This window comes from Gouania willdenowi, unplaced genomic scaffold (assembly GCF_900634775.1).
Source record: "Gouania willdenowi unplaced genomic scaffold, fGouWil2.1 scaffold_313_arrow_ctg1, whole genome shotgun sequence".
NCBI lineage: Eukaryota > Metazoa > Chordata > Actinopteri > Blenniiformes > Gobiesocidae > Gouania > Gouania willdenowi.
The window spans coordinates 140790-153923 of record NW_021145074.1 but is presented as its reverse complement, the minus strand read 5'-3'; the positions used below and the strand labels follow the sequence as shown (position 1 = coordinate 153923).

At 37.3% G+C, this 13134-nt stretch overlaps 1 non-coding gene across 1 annotated transcript; it reads right to left on the bottom strand.

The window, feature by feature from the left end:
* Positions 1-934: 934 nt before the first annotated feature.
* On the bottom strand, positions 935-1007 carry trnat-ugu (transfer RNA threonine (anticodon UGU)). Its single transcript has one exon. It is a non-coding gene; the product is annotated as a tRNA-Thr (tRNA).
* Between the last annotated feature and the right edge of the window lie 12127 nt (positions 1008-13134).

Sequence of the window (13134 nt, the reverse complement as noted above, 5' to 3'; positions counted from 1 at the left end):
GAACAATAATAAGAATATTGACTATTGACAGGAAATCAGTTTTTATTGGTCATTGATTTGAATGAAATTATTTGTGTGACTGATTTGATGGATTATAATGGCTCCTTATTGAGTTGTGCACATTTTATTAGAAAGCATAATATATTGTTATTCTTTTTTTTTTCTTAAGAACAAAAATTTTCCTAAGTGTGATTCTAAATGAATGGACTCCATACTTTACCAAAACTTTACTTCATATAATCACTTTAGGAGTTTTTTTGGGTCAAACATTTAATGTTTAAGACATGTTTATCATTTTGTAACACATACACATACTGATAATAACAGAAAACATGGTCATTAAACTGAACTGTTCCTGGACTGTAACTATGGTGATCTGGTGAATGTAACCAAATATAAACACAACTAACCACATCTATGGGGTGTCAAGTGTAAAAATTTAGTATAAAAGTTGTAGCTAACACATTTTCATTATTTATCTCACTATTCTCATATTTAGCACATTTTCCTACATTTAACACAACATGTAACCACATATATAGAGGTAAAAAAGCATTAAATCTAAATATTGAAATCTAAATCTAAATGGTATATATTATATCTAAATGTTAAATCTAAATTTAAATGTTGCATATTATATCTAAATGTTAAATCTTATATATAAATGGAAAATCTAAATGCTTATTCTTATATCTAAATGTTAAATTTATATCTAAATGTTAAATATACACACAGATATGTGCAGCAGGGACTGAAGGAGACCACGCCCCCTGCTGTCACAGCTGGGAGTTACCATGGAGACGCTTCAGCTCACTTCCCTGGTCCTCTGTAGACTTCATAAACCAGGAACGCTTTCCATTCAAACCAATCCTAGAGCAGTTAAAGGGTGTCAACAAAACCATTAGCCACACCCCCTGTAGGTAATAGTGAGTGAATGCCTCAGTGAGAATTGAACTCACAACCCCTGGTTTACAAGACCAGTGCTCTAACCTCTGAGCTATAAGGCCTTGTGTGAGTGTGTGTGTGTGTGTGTGTGTGTGTGTGTGTGAGAGTGTGAGTGATCCTCACACACAAGCAGCTGATCAGAGCAGACACACTCCACACTGCAGATGAAATGTGTCTGTTCTCTGTCTGCACCTTGGATAATGTTTCTCTTAGTTTTACAAGCTATTTATCTCGTTTGTTATCACTCTCTCTCTGACTCAGGGCAGACTGTGCACGGACTGAAAGCAGATCAAGTGAAGTCCACCACACACAGAGTCAGAGGAACCTCTGTGACTCTGTTCCTCATGAACATGTTTGTGCCTTTATTCTGTGGCTTCTCCACCTCAGTCTTTATTTGACAAAAGTCACGTTAGAGATTTCTGCTGGAATATAAAGCCATGGGACTTTCTCTACTCTCAGATCAAGAACACACGTTGACTTTTGACGAGCAGCTCCAGCAGCCAATAGTAATGCTTAAAACAGCTCATAAGATTGCTGTGTTGGTAGAAAGACCTCTGATTGGCTGACATCTATCCTGTATTGATAAACTTCATTTTCAGAGCCTGGAGAAGGAGAAGAGATTCACTGTCTACTCAGAACACTTTACAATATTACAATATGCTCAACGATGATTATGGATTTTTGACCAAATAACATTAAAAAAAAGAAACATACTGCAGCTTTAAGCGAAGGGATAAGTACTGCTGAATTTTCACCTGCCAACTTTCTAGATGTTTAGAACCATGATCGTTTTAACTCAATCATATTTTTACACATTTTTGAAGCTTCATAGGCCAGTTAGCTCAGCTGGTCAGAGCGTGGTGCTAATTACGCCAAAGTCATGGGTTCAAACCCCATACTGACCAGATTAATAAGATTAATCAAGGACCATAAACCTGCTTTCATGTGTTGTAAATGTTAATGTATGAGTCAGAAAGGACAAGGTATGAATATGTATACAATAAACACAGATAAAGAATATCTAAACTGTTAATCATTCCTAAACCAGGAAGAAAATTCACAAATAGCCAAAAATCTAGAATGACTGTCAGTAAAGAAGCTTCTTTTTGACATCTTAATAAATCAGCAAGTAGGACAAATACCAATTTATTGATGAATAATCCCAGAACAATTTAGGTTAAAGATCACATTACTCCTGTACTAGCCTCTCTGCATTGGCTTCCCATAAAATATAGAATAGAATTCAAGATTCTTCTTCTCACTTATAAAGCCCTAAATGGACAGGCACCAGTCTATCTCAAGGAGCTTGTAGTGCCATACAATCCCCCCAGAACACTACGCTCTCAAAATGCTGGACTACTCGTTGTTCCATTTGTCTCTAGAAGTAGTATAGGAGGAAGAGCTTTCAGTTATCAGGCCCCACTTCTCTGGAACCATCTACCAACCACGGTTCGGGGGGCAGACACCCTCTCTACCTTTAAGGTTAGGCTCAAAACATTCATCTTTGGTAAAGCTTTTAGTTAGGAACCAGCTCATAGCTCATAGTTAAGATGCAATAGGCATAGACTGCCGGTGGGGGGGTCTGGCATGCTCGGTTGGAGAGAGGTTGGAGAGGGCGTTAAGAGAGAGGTCATTTAGGTTAGAGAGGGACCAGAGAGGGTCCCATTCCTCTCTCAAACACTCCCTCTATGTCTGCTTCTTCCCTTGTGTGTTTGCTCCTGTACTCCTTCTGGCTTTTGTCTTGCAGGTCCGTGGGATCCTCAGTGTGGAGTTACAGAGTCTCAACAACTCTGTCTCCACCCTTTCCTCTGCACACACCCAACACAGCATAACGTGGATGGCTGTTCATCATAGGAATGGGATCCACACAAGGTTCCTGCTGCTAAACAGAAGGTTTTCCTTGCCGCCATGATGAATTCATGTTGGGTGTGGGATACATATGTATGTGTATATACGTATATATGCATATGTGTGTATCCATAAAATGAAGAGTCCGTCCTTAAGACTGCTCTACTGTAAAGTGTCTTGAGATACCATTGGTTATGATTTGCCGCTATACAAATAAAAGATTGATTGATAGCTGAGACACCTCCACCCACCCACACACACACACAGATATCAAAGAACGCAGAACCTGTCATGCCATCCACCAATCAGGAGCTAGCAGAAGGAATGTCAGTGTGAATTTCACTGTGACATCATCACACACTCTGCTGATGACTTCATCAGGAGCTGGTCACACATCAAAGGACTCAGCAGCACCTTGAGTATTCTTTAATGAGGGAAACCCTTCTGAGAGAGACACAATAACCCACAAACTCCTTGGACTCAGTGAATTTACTTTATCTCTGTCACTCTGACAACAGTTATATTTTTGATCTAATGATGGAAGTGCATCAGTTCAATGTAAAGAGTCTGGAACAAACATGCTTTGAAGCTCTGAAGGATCATCTCTGTCCAGAAAAATGCATTGGGATGTGGCAGTTTACTAAAGTCTGGAATATTCCCATTTTGTCTCAACTGAAGTATGAGGCCTTTCACTTTATCTGTGAGAATTTTGAGGAGGTTTCACTCTGTGAAGAGTTTTTTGCAGCTTGCGGAGCAGGAGCTGGCTGATATCCTGGGTCAGGATGACCTTACTGTGACCCAGGAGATCACAGTTTATCAAAGTGTTTTAAGATGGATAAACCACATGCCTGAGGAACGACAGGGAGCCATTTCTACTCTGTTACCAAAGGTACGACTGGGGCTGATGGACAAAAGTTACATCACAGACAATGTGCTTAACAATGATGTGGTAAAAACAAACCCTGAGTCCCACCTCTTGGTCTCTGATACCCTTAAAGTCATGTCTCAACCTTCGTTACTCTGCTCTGAGTCTGGGATCAACAACACCTTGTTTTGCCGTCGCTTGCCAAACGCAGTCTTACTGATGTTTAGATTCTATTCAAAGACCATAGAGGCCTTTGACTACAGAACTAACAGCTGGATCACAGTTCACACTCATCCTAGTCTGGAGAATCCCATGACTCACTTATTCCTCTACAGCACTGTCTTCCTTGGTAGATGCTTCTACATTGTGGGTGGTGGTTTAAGACGGATCAACGCCTCTAACAGAGTGTGGAGGTATAACCTAGTCACACACACTTGGCAGGAGATGTCACCAATGCAGGAGTCACGGGCCTTAATGAGTGTTACTGAGCTAAAGGGATACATCTACGCTATGGGAGGCTGCAGGGATGATGATGTTATCTCACACAGAACTGCTGAACGCTACCAGCCCAACATCAACCAGTGGACGTTCATTGCATCAATGAATTTCGGAAGGAGCTACGCCAGCTGCACCACACTGAACAACAAGATTTACATATGTGGAGGAATGAATAATAGAGTACTGAATACTGCTGAGTATTACAACCCAGACACCAACCAGTGGACACTGATCACTCCTATGGGAACACATCGGTATAAACTTGGAGTCGTTGCATATATGGGCCACATTTTTGCAGTTGGAGGCAGAGATAGATTCATAGATCTGAGTTCTGCTGAGGCTTATAACCCAGTAACCAACACCTGGTACGATGTCCCTGAAATGGTCCACAGAAACAGTTACTTTGACATTGCAGTGATGAACAAGAAGATCTTTGTTGTCTCTTGTAGAAGACGAAACAGAATTGTTGAGTTCTATGACTACACTACAAATACTTGGTCTGTGGTATTTTCTGACATGAACCAGAGTGAGTATGATTGGGTGAGATGCTGTGTGATTTCTGGACTTCCCAACATGGCTGAGTACTGTTCACCTCGTAAACCCATCATACCCAGGACACAGGTCTAAAAAAAGTCTAAACTAGATACTGAGATACTGAGCAAATGTTATTCTCCATGATCCTAACTGGGAGTGTAACCTGCTCTGACCAGGTCTGTGTGTATCAATAAAAGTGTTTAAAGACATTAGAAGAACTAATGTGTGAATAAATGGATCAGTTCATGTCTCAGCTCAGATGGGATGGTTTTAATCAGCCTGGAACAACCTGAGTTGGTGATGATCTAGAAAAAAAATACTACATTTTAGTGGTGACAACATATAGCAGACGTGTAGATGTACTGAATTTAATTAGAATTAATGTCGTGGTTAGCAAGATAAGTATTCTAAAGGGTTAAAATAAGCAGAAATGGATGATTAATAGATTAAAAGACTTGAAATCAAACTTCCTACAACACAATAACAAGTGAAATATACTGAATATAAACAAATAATTCTTGTTAAAATTTTTTATGCTTTTTTAATTTATGCAAATTAAAGCTTCGGAACAAGAAGAAAACAACTAATCTAAGTAAAAAATGACTCAGCATAAGTGAAAAATGATTAAGCTGTTTCTTGATACAAGTTGACTCATCTTGAAATAAACATAAATATATATTAAAACTAAAACCAAAACCTTAAAACCAGTTTTTGTTCTTAGAATAAACATCTTATCAGAATCACAACCAGGAGTATGAGTACCATCAACATTTATTAACAGTATGAACCGTACACCAGAAACAGTGGTTGCTGCACACTTTTTATGTCAAATTTAAGACAATTTAAGACTTTTTTTTAAAGCAAAACAAACAGCAATGAACAAAACACATAATATGCTGCTGTATAAAGTGCTGTGATTTGTCACGTGAAGAAGGCAAAAACAAAATGATCAAACATTTGTGCAACACTACAATGTAAAGTATTCAAACATGTCTCAGTTCAAGGTCCATCTAACATGTGAGACCTAAGGACACTGAGGGAAAACTTGTGGCGTAGTGTTATGGCCATTTTTATATTCATCATCATATCGTCAAATGTATATTCATGTGTACAATTTGTCATGTTTTAATACATGATGACTCCATTACTCTTTACACTTTAGAACAGCTGAATCATGTTAGCAACACAGCTGAAGGCCAAAACTCAAACTCTAGGGTCAAAACCACCCTTTCCAAAGCACATGATATTCTCCCAAAGCAATCTCACAAGGGCAGACGGATAGGCACCCTCTGCACACACCTATGACAACCAGATACCAGGGAATTGTTTTGACCAAAGAAGGAACTGTCCTTCCCTCCTCCCTCTGTCCTGTCCTTATCTCCTGGGGAGGGGGAGGAGGGAGGGGGAACTGTGGAGGGATATACATGATGTGTCAGATTTGTCTTGCCCCCACTCTCTTCTGGATCGCCTGGCCGGGGCGGTCACCAAATTTTGTCTATCTTTGTACCCTTTTTTACTTAGTCTAGAATAAAAAAATTTTTATAAAATCATCAATGCTCAGACTGGACTCCATTCTTCAACAGAGCAATAAATCATGTCTCCAAATGAGGTCAACCGTAAATTTGCCGTGACAGTAGCTAGCCAAGTCAGGCACAAAACAACTTATTCAAAGGCATTGCAAACAAAAACAAACACAACAGACCTGACAAAATGCTGCTTGACATTCACCTATTTTTCAACCAATGATTTCCAGAAACAGGAAAACGTAAAAACCAAATACAGATAAAAACGGTGTATTTCTGATTGGTTTCAAAATTTCAATAATCAAAATAACAATGGTAACATAATTTATTGTTTAGTTTGTTTGTCTTTTTTAGGTGACGACAGTTGCAAACACTGCAGCTTCTCTGTGAACTTGTAATAGAGAATAAGAACGCTACGTCAACTGTATGGAAGTATATCTGTACCATAATTCAATTTAAAATCCATTAACAGAAATAATTTTTCATTTTCAGAATATAGCTGCATTTTTTACTCATAAATAAAATGAATAATAAATCATCCATTTTCATTTTCTTCTTCCCTTAAACATGATGCTCTGGTGGGAGGAGTCAATGCAGACTGGAGAAGAATTACAAACGGTGGAAAATCAGATGATTTCAGGTCAAAATAATGTGAGCAGCTGATTTTCTGAGGGTGCACAGATCCTAGATGACTAAGATAGTTTATAAATGTGATGACTGGACTACAATAGAGTTACACAGAAGTAGTTTGATATTTGCAACCACTGTTTATTTGTCAAAGGTCACATATTAATTCCATGAAACTTTATTTATACAGGGACAATTCCAACAATAGTCACCTCGTAGCGTGAGATAACAGGCAACACATTGTGTGATCATTGGTTTCTAAGAAGGGTTTACAGATGAAAAGCTCTATTATAGCTAAGTGTGTGCTAATATGCTAACTATTGTAATATACAGTTTTTAAAAGCAGACATGATATTTACAGTCATAATATATTGTGTTTCTGGGTGTGTAAAGGTTACAGATGTGTTCCAGTGAATTAATATTCTTTTGATATTAATTTGAAAATTTGTTCTAATTAATATTTCATCCCAAGGTTCCTTTTTCAATGCAAATATGGTAAACAATACCAAAAGTCCATATATTAATAACAATAAAACTTTATAAATCTCCCCCAAGTGACCAAACCATAACACTGCATTTTTATTTTTTCTATTCATTATTAAATAATGATGACATGTATGGTGACCATACGTCTGGTTTTAGACATGTCCTCTTTTGTTTTCACCTGGTGTCAGGGCTGTGTGGTGATATTTTACAAATTTCTGGGTTTCCCAGGGACTTTGAACGCATCTCGAGGCATGCGTTAATTTAAAAGACGTACCTCCACAAAAATGTGTTCTATCTGTCACCTGCAGTCATAGATTTTTTATGCTATAGATATAGAATCAACTGCACTTTGTAAAAAAGACAAACAAACAAAATGATATAATGTGTTACCATTGTTATTTTGATTTAAAAAACAATCAGAAATAAACCATTTTTTTTGTATTTGGTTTTTATTTTTTCCTGTTTCTGGTTTTTCTGTTTTCCTGATTCTGTTTTTAAATTAAATAAAAAATTGCAGGAAAAAAAGTGCCATAAAGTAGATGTTTTACGTAATAACATGCTCCATAGTTAATTATTAGTTATGTTTGCTGTGTCAGCATGTCTTTCATGTAATGTACAGGAAGTGACTTTAATTCAATTTGTTGAAAATTATTTCCTAGAGAAACAAATGCAGTTATTCTGCATCATGCAGTGATAGACACAACAAACACATATACAGCTGTTATGTTACTGCACAATATCATATAAGTTAGCTGTTAGCATAATAGCTTTATATTGTAACAGCTCTGCTGTTTGTTGGATGTGTCCGTTGTAGATGTTCCTAATTCCTACAGCGTTGGCAGTCAGTGAAGGCAACTTGAGGATGCGTAGTGGAGATGTGTGTTTACAGTCTATGGTGTAGAGAGTTTGTGTCAGAAGTTAACTTTGGATTCATCTTTGTAATTTACCTTTCCATGTTTTATTTGGTGTGGTCACAGCAAACAGTGACTCAGCAATTTTCATGCAGTGAAAACTCCTGAGTCATGATGGTAAACAGCTAGGCAGGCAGTATTGGTTTCACGTTTATGGTGAAGTGCTACGAAGTGTCACAATGTGTGTGTGCACTCTGTGTATCTGTTGCCTGGTGTATATTCTGTTTGCTTTGAAGAAGTAATCCCACTAAGTAATCCCCATTTTTAATAAAAATACTGGTAATCTGATTACATGTTTTTAAATGTACTGTAACAGATTATAGTTACATTATTTTTGTATCCAGATTACATAACGCTGTTACTAGTAATCCATTACTCCCCAAGCCTGTGTGTGTGTGTGTGTGTGTGTGTGTGTGTGTGTGTGTGTGTGTGTGTGTGTGTGTGTGTGTGCGTGTGCGTGTGCGTGAGAGAGAGAGACAGAGCATTTAGGGGCCCCATCCATGAAGTCAGCAAAATGAAGGTACATAAATAAATACATGTGATAAACACATGTATTTATTTATCTGAATAATATTCACTGTTATGCAGGATGTTTACTATTATTTGGGCCATAGTATATAGTCATCTTAAAGATGTAAATCCTTGTTTTAATCAGAAATAAAAATGACCAAAAATAGTGGAAAAAGTTGTGAAATGGGATTTTTCAAAACCACAGAAATTGGTTAAAAGTTGCAAATGGACAAAAACGGACAGAAAAAGTATTTTCAAAGTGTCAATATTGGAACAATTAGTTTAAACTGTCAAAAAATGGGCATGACAAATGATGTATGTGGTTAAATTGGCAAAAATAATCATGAAATGCGATGAAAAAGGATAAAAGTGACAATAATTGGTCAACATATGTGACATTAGATGCAAAAGTGGTGGAAAGGAGTTGTAAGTGTCTTGAAAGTGGAAAAATGTTTAATAAAATGAACTAAAAATGCATTAAAGTTCAGGATTGAAGCCACAGATGCTGCAGGGCGAGAAAACACACACACACACACACTTTACACACAAACGCCCCAGGGACGCGTTCACACTGATTCTGTGTCACAAAATCACATGTGTTGGAAAAAGACACACAAACACCACTTCTACTACACATTATTTGTGTAAACATTTGTTCCTCTAAAGATGTTTATTATGAAGATGAAGTGATCATCTGTGGTTTAAAGATGTGTAGCTCTGTGGGCCTGTACTACAAAGCTGGATACGTATATCCTGGATTTATCTCTGTTAGCGGGTTTCACCTAACCAAACATTCTCTGTCAGAGAGCAGCTGCACTATGAACTGAGATATCAACTCACTCTCTTAACCCAGGTGATTTCAGCCTGGCTACGTGCACGCTCCTGTGACAGGGGTGAGAAAGGACCCCCACACTTTGTGTATAGCAGCACAACTGCTGTATGTTCCTGCTGAGGCTGTCAGCGTCACCACAGTGTATAATGAAAGTGTATAATGAATGAATGAATGATCTGATTGGTCCGTGGATACAGAAAGTGTCTGACACACACAGCCTCAATCAGCTGACTAGGCATTTTACAAAGATTATCATTCAAAAGTATTAATATTGTTTATTTTTAGTGAGTCACACATAAACCTTTTAGTTTCTGGGCAAATACAGAAAAAATGTTCCAAGGCTTCATCAATGTCTCTATATAAACCACACAGTTGTTCTTCCATTTTGAACCATTGATATAAAAAGTGTCAACGTTCGAGCAGCTAATAGTAATGCTTAAAACAGCTCATTGGATGGCCCCATTGTTAGAAAGAACTCTGATTGGCTGACATCCATTCTGTATTGATCAACTTCATTTTCAGAGCCTGGAGAAGGAGAAGAGATTCACTGTCTACTCAGAACACTTTGGATTACAATATGCTCAAAGATGATTATGGACTTTTGACCAAATAACTTTAAAAAAAAAAAAAAAAAAACATACTGCAGCTTTAAGCTAAGGGATGAGTACTGCTGAATTTTCACCTGCCAACTTTCTAGATGTTTAGAACCGTTAGCGTTTTAACTCACACATTTTTGCAGCTTCATAGGCCAGTTAGCTCAGCTGGTCAGAGCGTGGTGCTAATAATGCCAAGGTCATGGGTTCAAACCCCATACTGACCAGATATTAATCAAGGACCATAAACCTGCTTTCATGTGTTGTAAATGTTAGTGTATGAGTCAGAAAGGACAAGGTATGAATATGTATACAATAAACACAGATAAAGAATATCTAAACTGTTAATCATTCCCAAACCTGGAAGAAAATTCACAAATAGCCAAAAATCTAGAATGACTGTCAGTAAAGAAGCTTCTTTTTGACATCTTAATAAATCAGCAAGTAGGACAAATACCAATTTATTGATGAATAATCCCAGAACAATTTAGGTTAAATACTAATAATACTTACTTTGTATGTGTATGCCTTGTGTATTCAGGTGTCCAACCATCATTTTGTATCTACAGTTGTGATGGAGCTGCAGAATGTAGGTTATACTTTCATCCAAATCATTGTCTTACAATGTAGTGAATAAATCATGGACTCTGTTTATCCAAAACAATGAGAAAGGTCACAATAGACATGAAATGAAAACTGTCTGTGAAATGATCTAACCATTGTATGTAATAAAAACTCATAGACTAATAATAATGTAGCCTATTTTTAATGATCAAACATGTACATATATTAACACACTATAGCTACAACTGTGCTTGTTTTGACAAAGTAAGTTTTACTGAACTCTAAATTAAAACTACTGCTAACCTGGACAGATGCTAGAGATAACAAGGACAAAACAATACTAGATGACTTTATACATTAGCTGATATTAAGGACAAGGGCTGATGTGCTGTTAAAACAGACCAGATTGTTTTAATGTAGCCTAATTGTTGTGTAGTCTACATGACATTAGAACCTGAACATATGCCATATAATATGACCAGTCTATAGCTTCATAATATAAGTATTGAAATGGAATAGCAATGCAACGTTAGCCTAGCCTACTATTAATACACATTAACATGAGTAATATTTACACACAAATATAGTTCTACTGTTGCTACTTTCAAACAAGCAAGAGTTTCACTATCAATTATCACCATGGTACATCACAGGTAAATAAGTCATGTGTATGAATCATGTTCTGTTAATTATTTATCATTTGGGGTTCTCTTTAAGTTATTCTGTGTCATTGTTTATTTGGTTTGAGTCTAGTCTTGTGTTTAACTCTTGTCTGTGTTTCAGGTGTTCCTGTTTGTGGCTCCACCCCACAGTGATATCTGTATGCTTGGTTGGTGACTGATTAGCTCCCTCATGTTTTCACCCAGGTGTGGTCCATTCCCAATCAAGCCTCCTCCACTATTTAACTGAGTGCTTGGTCACAGTATGATTGTGGGATCATTGTTAATGTGTGTGTATGCTGTCGGCCCTCATCGTGTCCTGCTGCGTCTGGTCTTTGTTCCTCCTGCCCTTTTGGATTTAAGTTTTGTTTTGTTTTGGAGAATAAAGACATGGACTGGTTCCAGGAACGTTATGCTTAGATCCTGCCTCCTTCTCTCTCTGCATTTGGGTCCACACCCACACCGGACCGTAACAGGAGCTTCCTCACCCATTCCCTCAGACAGGCCTTAAGTCCTGATGCACAGGAGAACATTCTACCACAACAACTCCCACTCTGAGCCACCATCAGACGTCCATCACACCACAGCACCATGTAGCCCACAGCTAACCTCCAGCTAACGGTAGCCACACAGAGATAACATCTCCACACTTTCACTGCTGACACCAGACGTAGAGCTCAGGACCAGCCAAACCAGCGACACATCTGGATAATCAACTGATCAATAATAAATAAAATAATGTAACTTTATTGATCACCATAGTGAAATTCTTCTCTGTATTTTGACCCATTATCCCAGAGGGGTAGCAGTGGGCTGCTAACTACAGACACCCAGGGAGCAGTTAGATAGTAGTTTATGAATATTCATAAAAACCGGTCAAAGACAGTTGTTATCTGTGTACCCTTCATTCTGTGGTTATTACGTTTTAAAACTTAATCAAAATAACAAATAAACAGTGGTTATTTTGTTTTACTGACTTAAAACCAAAACATAAATACAGAAAAACCAACTAAATCTTGTTCTATTTGTGAGATATTTGGATATTTACAGTAAATTAGAACAAGAACTGAAGTCCACTGGTGTAGTGGTTTTCCTCCACAGGTCCTGGACCAGGTCTCCTCACACAATAGGACTGTTTAGGATTTATTTCAGCAGTTTTCTGCTCCTGTTTTCATTCAGTGTGTGGATGTTTTAGCTCGTATGAAGCTGCTCACGTTTAAAGTTCATTGTTTTATGGTGGAGGTGATCTTAACGGTGTTACGGTCCAAATAGTATCCAGATAATCTGGTGACTGACTATTTACTGTGAGGCTGGTGTGAGGAACAATGGATGTTAGAACTTCTACCATTTGATATATATATTTATTTTACATGTTATAATACCACTAGCCACTAACACAATGACAACACTAGCCTCTTTGCTGCTCTAGGACAGGTTTTCGTTTGGCCCCCCTTATATGGTGTTTTATATATCAATCAATTGATATTTACATTATTGTTATATTATTATCAGAATAATTTCTAACACATAATGGTCTATACAATATCCACAAAAATACTTTACATAATTAGAAAACATGAGTAAAATGGCTTTTTTTTATATTTGATTTTAATTTTGATAAAAAGTGTTTCACATACACATATAAAAGAAAACAAACAAGTAAATAAAAGCCAATTTAAATATCTTAGTAACAGGTTCAAAATACAAATTATTAATAACATTAGAGTAAAGCATTGTGT